This window comes from Tupaia chinensis, unplaced genomic scaffold (genome assembly GCF_000334495.1).
Source record: "Tupaia chinensis unplaced genomic scaffold, TupChi_1.0 Scaffold000407_4, whole genome shotgun sequence".
NCBI lineage: Eukaryota > Metazoa > Chordata > Mammalia > Scandentia > Tupaiidae > Tupaia > Tupaia belangeri.
The window spans coordinates 4907434-4917259 of record NW_006159912.1 but is presented as its reverse complement, the minus strand read 5'-3'; positions in this window follow the sequence as shown (position 1 = coordinate 4917259).

The window sequence follows — 9826 nt, the reverse complement described above, 5'->3', positions numbered from 1 at the left end:
CACACACACACACACACGCCTGGCATATTTTTCAAGCTACCAGGCCCAGGAGTTGAAACACTTGGTCAGCCATGTCAGATCCAGTCACTTTAACCTCTATGCCACCTGCTGACCCAACTATTTTACTTCATAAACTATCCTTTTGTAAAATCTGCTATAGGGCACATGTGCTCACCAGACAGCAAAAGGGAGAGAGGAAGTGAGAATGTACTCCTTGGGGGATGACCTGCTACAATCCATTCTCCTCTCAGGATTTTGGGCACATATACATATATGTACACACACACACACACACACACACACACACACACACACACCCAGCATGGTATTCAAACTCCCAGGATTTAAATTGTGCAGTTGGCCATAAGAGATTCAGTTCCCTTAAACACCAGGCCACTGGCTGGCCCAAACTTAAAAAAATGTTTAACTAGTCGACTCTTTTATAAACAACACAGTTAAAATATGAAAATATCGTACAACTGTACAAAATATATTTTCTTTCTTTATATTTTTATTCTATAAGCTCTTTTCTTTTTCCTTTTTCCACTCAGCATTGCTTTTCAAGCTGCTGAGTCCAGGACTCAAAACATGCAGTGGATCCTGTGGTATCCAACTGCCTTAAACACCAGGCCACCGGCTGGCCCAGGACCTCTACATTTATATGACAGGCAACGCAGTAGTCTGTTTACAGGATCACCACAAACATGTAACACATTACACTACAACATAATGATGGCTACTATGTCATTATGTGATAAGAAATTTTAAATCACATCATAATCTTATGAGGACACCATCGTATAATGCAGTTCATTGTTAACCAACATGTTATGCAGCAGTATGTGTAAAATCATTTGCATAATATACACATATTGTAAAGGACTTAATGTGTGAAAAAAATCTAAAAACTGTACTGGAAAAATACAAGTAAATAATGTAATGTTCCCTCTGAGAAGAAACTAAGAGTAGTGGAACTTTAAGGTGTGGAGCAAGAAATAAAGAAATGTCTAATTTATCCCAATTGTTTTTTGGGGGGAGAGGTTTTTGCTATAGGGCACGTGTGCTCACCAGAAAGACAGAGACACAGAGAAAGAAAGTGAGAAATCACCCCCAAGGGGAGATGGCCACGCCCCAAGCCCCTCCTCCATTCTCCTCTCAGGATCTTGGGCATGCATGCACACGCACCTGGCATGAGTTTAAGTCACCAGGTCCAGGACTTAAACCATGGTTGAGAACATAGGAGTCCAGCAACGTAGCCATTATGCCAACTGCTGGTCCCTTATCTGTAATATTTTATTTCTTTTATTTTTAAGAATTATTTATTATCTAATTCTATTTGTTATTGTTATTATTTTTTAATTTGACCAGAGAGAGAGAAAGGGAAAACAAGAAAGCAAGCCACCAGGTCTAGGATTTGAACTGCAGTAAGCCATATGGGAATCCAGTGCCTTTAACCACCGCACCACCTGCCAGCCCTTCTTTCTTTTATTTAAAATAAGGCAAAGGTCCAGCCCATAGCCAACTGATTAAGGGAGCTGGATCCCATATGGATGACTATGGTTTAAATCTCAGCCCTGGTGGCTTGAAAAACACATGCATAACTAAAATCTCAAGAGGAGAATGGAGGGGCGATGGGAGAATGGAGCAGAACAGACTGTGGTGTGGCTATTCCCCAGAGGTGTGCTTTCTTACTTTCTCCTCTCCTCCCCTCTCTCTCTCCAGCAAGTACACATGCCCTATAGCAATAAATAATAATAGTAATGGTAATAAAAGAACGGGTTATCTCTGGTGTTTGGCCCTCTGAAAATTTATTTTATTTTTTTGCCAGAGGATGCATGTGCTTGCCGAAGAAGGCAGCGGGCGAGAGAGGCAGAGAGAGAGAGAGAGAGAGAAACCACCCCCAATGGGGCATGGTCACACCACAATCCTTTCTCCTCCACTGCTTCATTCTGTTGGGATTTGTGAAGAGTCAAGTCAATACAATAGTTGGGGGTTCAGATCCAACAGAAAGTTTTCCTTACATTCTTGGGCCAACCTAGGAAGACACTCACCAGCCTTTATGCCAAACCCCCTTTGCCCAGCATGCTGAGGCACTATGAGGATAGAAAGAGTGCTTCTGGGGTTTTGAGATACACCCCCAGATTCTCATGGGCCCTATAGGGACCAGAGCATCATAAGCAGCAGCAGAAAAAGCAATCTCAGCAGATGCCAGAGCAGATAAATGACGATTTATTAACATTTGCCCATTTTACCACCCAAGTAAAGCTCCACATATGGGAGCCCCTGAATGGAATCAATTCATCCACTACTTGAAAGAACATTCAATCTATTAAGATTAATTTTTCTTGGGGCCAGCAGGTGGCATGGTGGTTGAGGCACTGGACTTCCACATGGCCAACTGCAGTTCCAAGTCCCAGATCCAACAGCAGGAAAATCAAAATGAATGAATTGGGATCAGCAGTTAGCGTAATGGCTATATCGCTGGACTCTCATGTAGTCGACCACGGTTTGAGTCCCAGACCTGGTAGTTTAAACTCATGCCGGGCGCCTGTGCATGCATGCCCAAGATCCAAGAGAATGGAGGAGAAGGGACTGTGGCATGGCCATCCCCCCCGGGGGATGATTTCTTACTTTATGTCTCTCTGTCTCTCTCTGTCTTTCTGGTGACCACACATGCCCTATAGCAAAAACCTCTCAAAAAAAAAAAAAAAAATGAATGAATGAATGAATAAATAAATAAATAAATGTTTAAAGGAAGATCATTTTTGCATTAACTTAGGGGAAATGGGAGTATTAAATATAAACTCAAAATTAGTTTATATTTCTTATAAACCTGAGTTTGTGTGTCACTACATATGGATGCCTTTGATTCTCTTCAGGACATTTTTATAAAATATGGGCGAGCTAGGGGCCACAGTGGTTAAGGTGGCTGGGTCCCACATGACCAACTCCACAGTGCGAGTTCTGGACTGAGTGACTTGAAAAATATTCCAAGTTCATGTGCTCATCCACTATTTATTGGTGAGCATGAAGTCCCAAGAGGAGAATGGAGAAGGGATTACAAGGTGGTCATTTGCATGAGTGGTGTTTTCTCTCTCTCTCCCCCACCCCTTCTCCATCTCCCTCTCTGTCTCTCTCCTCGAGTGAATGCACACACACTTTAGCATATATATATATAACACATGTGTGTGTGTGTGTGTGTGTGTATGGTCATCAGAAAAGTCATGACATGTTTTTGCATAGAAAAACATAGAAAAATATGTCATGACTTTTCTGACGACCCACTGTGTGTGTGTGTGTGTTTAGTGAAGTTGTGTGATGTGGTTTATAGCAGCAGTCTCCAACCTGTCTGGCACCAGAGACTGGTTTCACAGAAGACAATTTTTCAATGGACTGGGGAAGGGATGATTCAAGTGCATGACGTATATTGTGCACTTTACTCCTATTATTATTACACTGTAATATATAATAAAATAATTATACAACTTATCATAATCCAGTATTTGCAAATGTTCTCCAGCACTAGCATTACCACTTCAGCTCCACATGGGGGTCCAGCATCTTAGTCACCACTTCACTTGCCGGCCCCTCTTTCTTTTCTTTCCTTCCTTTTCAGTCATTTTAAACATTCTCAGTTTTGACTTTTGGATTTCTTGCGTATCTTCCTTTTATTTTGATGCAATTGGAAAGGGAATTATAAGATACTTTTTGTGAATCATTATCTGAAAATAGGCAAACTGTCTCTTCATTAAACTCATCATAGTGGTCTTCTTGCTTTGAAAGCATAGTATGAACATTCACAGAGGGAGAAGCTAAGCACTAGCTCCTACTCAAAGTCTTTTCCTTGTACCTTATCATGCTGGAGTGTCTTGAAAGTTGTCCTGGGCAGTTATAATTTATCCAAGTTCCAACTGGGATTTCCAGAGTAGATTTAAATGATCTCAAGAGTGCTGAGAAGTAGCACAATTGAAAACCATAATTACTATGAAACATGATATTCTTCCTAGAGGAGTGTAATAATTTGCTAAACGTGAATTCTGTAATGGTAATATAGGTGGATCTGTCACACTGTCAGCAAGAGGTATAGACATCTACATGGGTACTCCCTGAGTAATCATTTTATATTACAGGCATGGCCATTTGTCTCTGTGCTTGGGAGCAGGGGATTCAGAGATTCTGCACAGTACCCTCTGTCAAGCACATAGGTGGTGAGAAACTTCTAGTCTCACATGACAGGCATAAGACAAAGTTCAAACGGACCAACAGATGGCTTAGTGGTTACATCGCTGGATTCCCACATGGCTGACCACAGTTTGAGTCCAGGACCCACTGGCTTGAAACTCACGCCAGGTACTTGTGTGTGCATGCCCAGGACCCCAGGAGGAGAGTGGAGAAGGGACTGTGGCATGGCCATCCCCTCTGGGGTTTGATTTCTCACTTTCTCTCTCAATGTCTCTGTCTGTCTGTCTGTCTGTCTCTCTCTCTCTCTCTCTCTCTCTGGTGAGCACACACACACACACACACACACATACACACACACACCCTATAGCAAAAACCTCTTAAACAACAACAACAAAAGAGCTTATTGGGGAAAGTTTATAGAGTCAGCAAAGTGGACACAATCCCCTAAGCTCTCATGATCCTCAAACTTGGGCCAGGGACAACTGGACATTCTATGAACAGGTCCCAGGAAAGAAAGCTTCTGCATGCTAGCCTATGTTTTTATAGGGAAATTGAGAGGGAGTGTAGACACCAATCAGAGTTTTCTGGATGCAGGAGTGATCATAAAAGCAAGAGGGTCACTCGGGCCAGCAGGTGGTGGCGTGGTGGTGAAGGTGCTGGACACTCCCACATGGCCAACCACAGTTCGAGTCCTGGACCTGGTGGCTTGCTTCTGACTTTTCTTCTCTCTGTGTGTCTTTCTCTGGTCAAATGAATTTTTGGAGAGTTTTTGCTATAGGGTGCATGCATTTGCCAGAAAGACAGAGAGACAGAAAGCAAGAAATCAACCCCCAGGGGGAATGGTCACACTGCAATCCCTTCTCCTCCATTCTCCTCTTGGGGTCTTGGGCATTCACGCACATGCACCCAGCGTGAATTTAAGCCACCGGGTCTGAGATTCAAACCGCGGTTGACTACATGGGAGTCCAGCAATATAGCCATTATGCCAACTGCTGGTCCCAAATTAAATAAATAATTCTTAAAAAAACAAAAGCAAGAGGGACACTATGGGACAGTTAGCTAAAAGATCACACACACACACACACACACACAGGGCATATGCACTTGACAGAGAAAGGCAGAGCCCACACCATGGGGCATTGTCATGCCTCAATCCCTTCTCCTCCATCTCTCCACCCTGTCAGGATTTTGGGCACGCACCCAGTGTGTGTTTCTCACACTGCCAGGTCTAAGATTCAAACCATGGGTTGGGCCATGTAGGATTAAGCTGCCTTAACCACCAGCCCAGTCAGCCAGCCACTTGGATTTGTTTGTATTTCTCAATTCTAATTCTTCATCAAGAGAAAACAGGTCTTAAAACCTGGCTTCAAATTACAAGTTGGAGCTGTTCAGCCTCTAGATCTAGTATCAGCAGAGGGCGCAACTGAGCCTCAGGTGCAGTGAAAAACATTTCTGGACCCCAGCCTGAATCTCGTTTGACACCTGTGTTTCAGAAGCTCCTCAGCTGAACAGAGTTGTTTCTGAGATAACCAAGTTAAGGCCTTAGAGCTGGCAGTCACCACAGCAGTGGTGAGATGCTAGTTAGGTACGAGGCTGATTCTGCTAGTCCAGGGATCACACGGAAAACTACTGATTAAGAGTGCATATAGAAACCAGCAGTTAGCGTAATGGCTATGTCGCTGAACTCCCACGTAGTGGACCGCAGTACAAGTCCGGGACCTGGTTGCTTAACCTCACACCAGGCGCCTGTGCGTGTGTGCCCAAGATCCCAAAAAGGGAATGAAGGAGAAGGGATTGTGGCGTGGCCATCCCCCTGGAGGGTGATTTCTCGCTTTCTGTCTCTCTGTCTCTCTCTATCTCTCTGGCGAGCATGCGTGCCCTGTAGCAAAAACCGCAAAAACCTCTCAAAAAAAGAGTGTATGTAAATAGGACCAGCTGTTAGTGTAATGGCTACCTTGCTGGACTCCCACGTAGTCAACTACAATTTGAGTCCCAGACCTAGTGACTTAAAACTCATGGTGGGGAGGGGAGCACAGCAGGTGGCATGATGGAAAAAGAGAAAGCAAGCTACCAGGTCCAGGTCTCAAACCGTAATCAGCCATGTGGGAGTATCCAGCACCTTAACCACCATGCCACCTGCTGGTCCCCGGCAAAATTTTTTAAAATTAAAAATGGAAAACAGGAGCCAGCAGGTGGCAAGGTAGCTAAGATGTCTGTGTCCCACATTGCCAATTGTGAGGTTCAAGTCCCAGACCTGGTGACTTGAAAATACACTGGGTGTGTGTGCAAGTGTGCCTGAAATCCAAGAAAGAGAAACAGAGCAGTGTGACTAGCCTCCAGAGGAATGCTTTCTCTCTCTCTCTGTTGCCCAGGCAAGGACTCATATTCTCTAGTTACATTTTTTTAAAAAGAACAAACGAACCAGAAGAGTCTATTGGGATTTGTTTCAGTTAAGGGCACTTGGATAACTTCAAGTTATCTTCTGTCTAGGATGCTCCCATCAGTAAGCAGTTTTTCTATGGCATAGCAGGCTAGTGGGATGCTCCTTATGAAATATGGTTTTTTGATCTCTGGAAGTTCCATTTAAGAAAACCACACACCAGGACCGGCAGTTGGTGTAATGGCTATGACTCCCATGTAGTTGACCGCAGTCTGAGTCCCGGACCCAGTGGCTTAAACTCACGCCAGGCACAAGGGCGTGCGTGCCCAAGATCCCAAGAGGAGAATGGAACAGAAGGGATTATGGTGCGGCCATCCCCCCAGGGGGCGATTTCTCGCTTTCTGTCTGTTTCTCTCTCTGTGTCTTTCTGGTGAGTGCACACACCCTACAGCAAAAACGTCTTAAAAAAAAAAAAAGGAAAGAAAGAAAAGAAAACCACACACCTTAAGGAGTATGGTGTGTTCTACATCAGAATAAGATTAAGTTGAACTGTGATGAAAATTTATAATCTGAACCTGAGTGTGATGGGAAAAGAACAAGCTTTAAATAAAGACTTTTTCTGCAGAGATGTAAGAGACCTGAGTAGAACCACATTCAGAAAGGAGCTTGCCTGGAGTGAAGTTGATCTGCAAGATGAACTTCTAAAAGAGCAGAGCGGACCTGGTCAAAATCACTTTCCCACAAAACAATAAAAATTCTGGCAAAACCACTAAAACCAACCATTGTAGAATTCTGAAAATAAACCAAAGCCAAAAAATACACTTAAAATTGTCTATCCAAGAGAAACTACTGTACTGTGGAGAAACGGTGGAATCTGAGATATTTTCACCTTGATGCTATTTCCATCCGTCCCAGCTTAGTAGTGGTAACCCCCAGAAGTTGGCAGTAGCTCAGCCAGTGGAGAAGGCTGATTCCTTGTGAAGCTCAGTTAAAAGAAATATCCCCAGAGCACAGTCAATATTTTATTCAAACTTGCAGCTCCCTGGAAAATGTCTTTGCCTACAGAATTGTGAATATTTTACTTGACTCAGAACTAGCAGGGAAAACAAAACAAAAAAAGTCTACCTCCAGAGTATTATCAAAACAATAGCCATCTGCTGGCCACACTCAAGCTGCTTAAGGCTGTGCTTTCAGCTGAGAAAAGTAAGAGACAGGCTGGGAATGTAAAAGTACATCTGGGAGAATAGACAACCACACAAATGTTTTTTAAAGATTAAATTAACTAATTTACTATTATTTTAATTTTAATTTGAACAGAGAGAGAGAGAAAGCAAACCACCAGGTTTGGAACCAGAACCATGGCTGGGCATGTGGGATTCCAGCACCTCAACCATCACACCACCTGCTAGCCCCAATCACAGACACTTTGAAAAAGCTTTAGCATATTCCAGGAGACCTCAAAGTTTGTGTGAATACACAAGGCTATGCACATACCCAGGAGAGATATGGAAGTGGAGAAGGTCTCAGTCACTCACCTCTGGTGGATTTTAAGGCCTTTTGCAAGAATTATACACTGCCTAATGTATACTGCCTAAACTATGAAGGCACACCGCCACTTCCTCTTCCTCCTCCTTTTTATTAAGTTTATGTTTTCCATGCATGAGACAGAGAGACAGCATCCTAATAGGATTTTGATGCCACCAGCTACTCTCAGCCTCAGCCAGCCCTGGATCATGAGCATGCATGTGCCTGACATACAGAGATGTCTTCAGACAAGAATCTGGAACCTTCCTTTATGGGTCAGCCTTGCAGAACATGGCGTTTTGCTGCTGTGCCACCATCCAGCCACATGAAGCCATGCTTTCTCATGCAGATTCCCTTGACAAAGAATAGAAACGTATAGACAGGCATTAAAGGAAATCTGATCAATCCTTAGTTGATCACTAAACTATACTGACCCAGGGCAACCCCTAAGAACCTAGGCTTAAAAATAAAAACAAACTCTTTTGTTTATTTATTTATTTATTTATTTTGGAGAGGTTTTTGCTATAGGGCGCGTGCGCTCGCCAGACAGACAGAGAGAGACAGAGAGACAGAAAGCAAGAAATCACCCCCCAGGGGGGAATGGCCACACCGCAATCCCTTCTCCTCCATTCTCCTCTCAGGATCTTGGGCACACACGCACACGCGCCCAGTGTGAGTTTCAAGCCACCAGGTCCAGGACACGAACCGCGGTTGACCACATGGGAGTCCAGCGACATAGCCATTACGCTAACTGCTGGTCCCTTTTGTTTATGTTTTTTGAAAAGCTAGCAGAGAACTCGGTGGCTACATACTGCAGGGAATACAGACTACAAAATTACTCCAAATCGGTGGCTACATACTGCAGGGAATACAGACTACAAAATTACTACAAAAAACTTTTTTTTTTTTTTTTAGAGACAGATTTTTTGCTATAGGGAGTGTGCACTTGCCAGAGATAGAGACAGAAAGTGAGTAATCACTGCCCAGGGGGATGACCATGCTGCAAACCCTTCTCTTCCATTCTCCTACTGGAATTTTGGACATGCACACACGTGTCCAGCATGAGTTTGAAGCCGCTAGGTCCAGGACTTGAACCGTCATCAACAATCTGAAAGTCCAATGATGTAGCCATTATGCCATCTGCAGGTCACCCTCAAACCTTAACAAACGAATAAGCAGTAACAAGAAAACAAACAAACAAACAAACAGAAAACCCTCAAAAGTATGCCACATATCCAAGGCAAAGAGTAGCCAAGAGAAAATGTCCCCGAGGTCTCAGATTTTGAACTCAACAGTCAAAGACTTTAAGTCAGCTATTATAAATATGTTCAAAGCACCAAAGGAAATCATGTCTAAAGAATTAACATAAGCCAACAACACCTCACCAAATAGAGAATATCAATAACATACAGAAATCAGATCACAGTAGAATTTCAGGACTTGAAATACACAATGATTGAAATGAAAAACTATCTAGAAATGCTGAACAGTGTGAGCCAGCCCCATGGCCTCTTGATTAAGGGAGCCAGATCCCACATGGCTGACTGCATGGTTTGAATCCTGGTCCTGGTGGTTTGAAGGACACACCAGGCATACATGTGTGTGCATGGCTAAAAATGGAATCTTGGGAACGTATGCACATGCGCCTGGCATCAATTTTAAGCCACCAGGTCCAGAACTCAAAACTGCGGTCAACTATGTGGGAATCCAGCAATGTAACCATTATGCCATCTGCTGGCT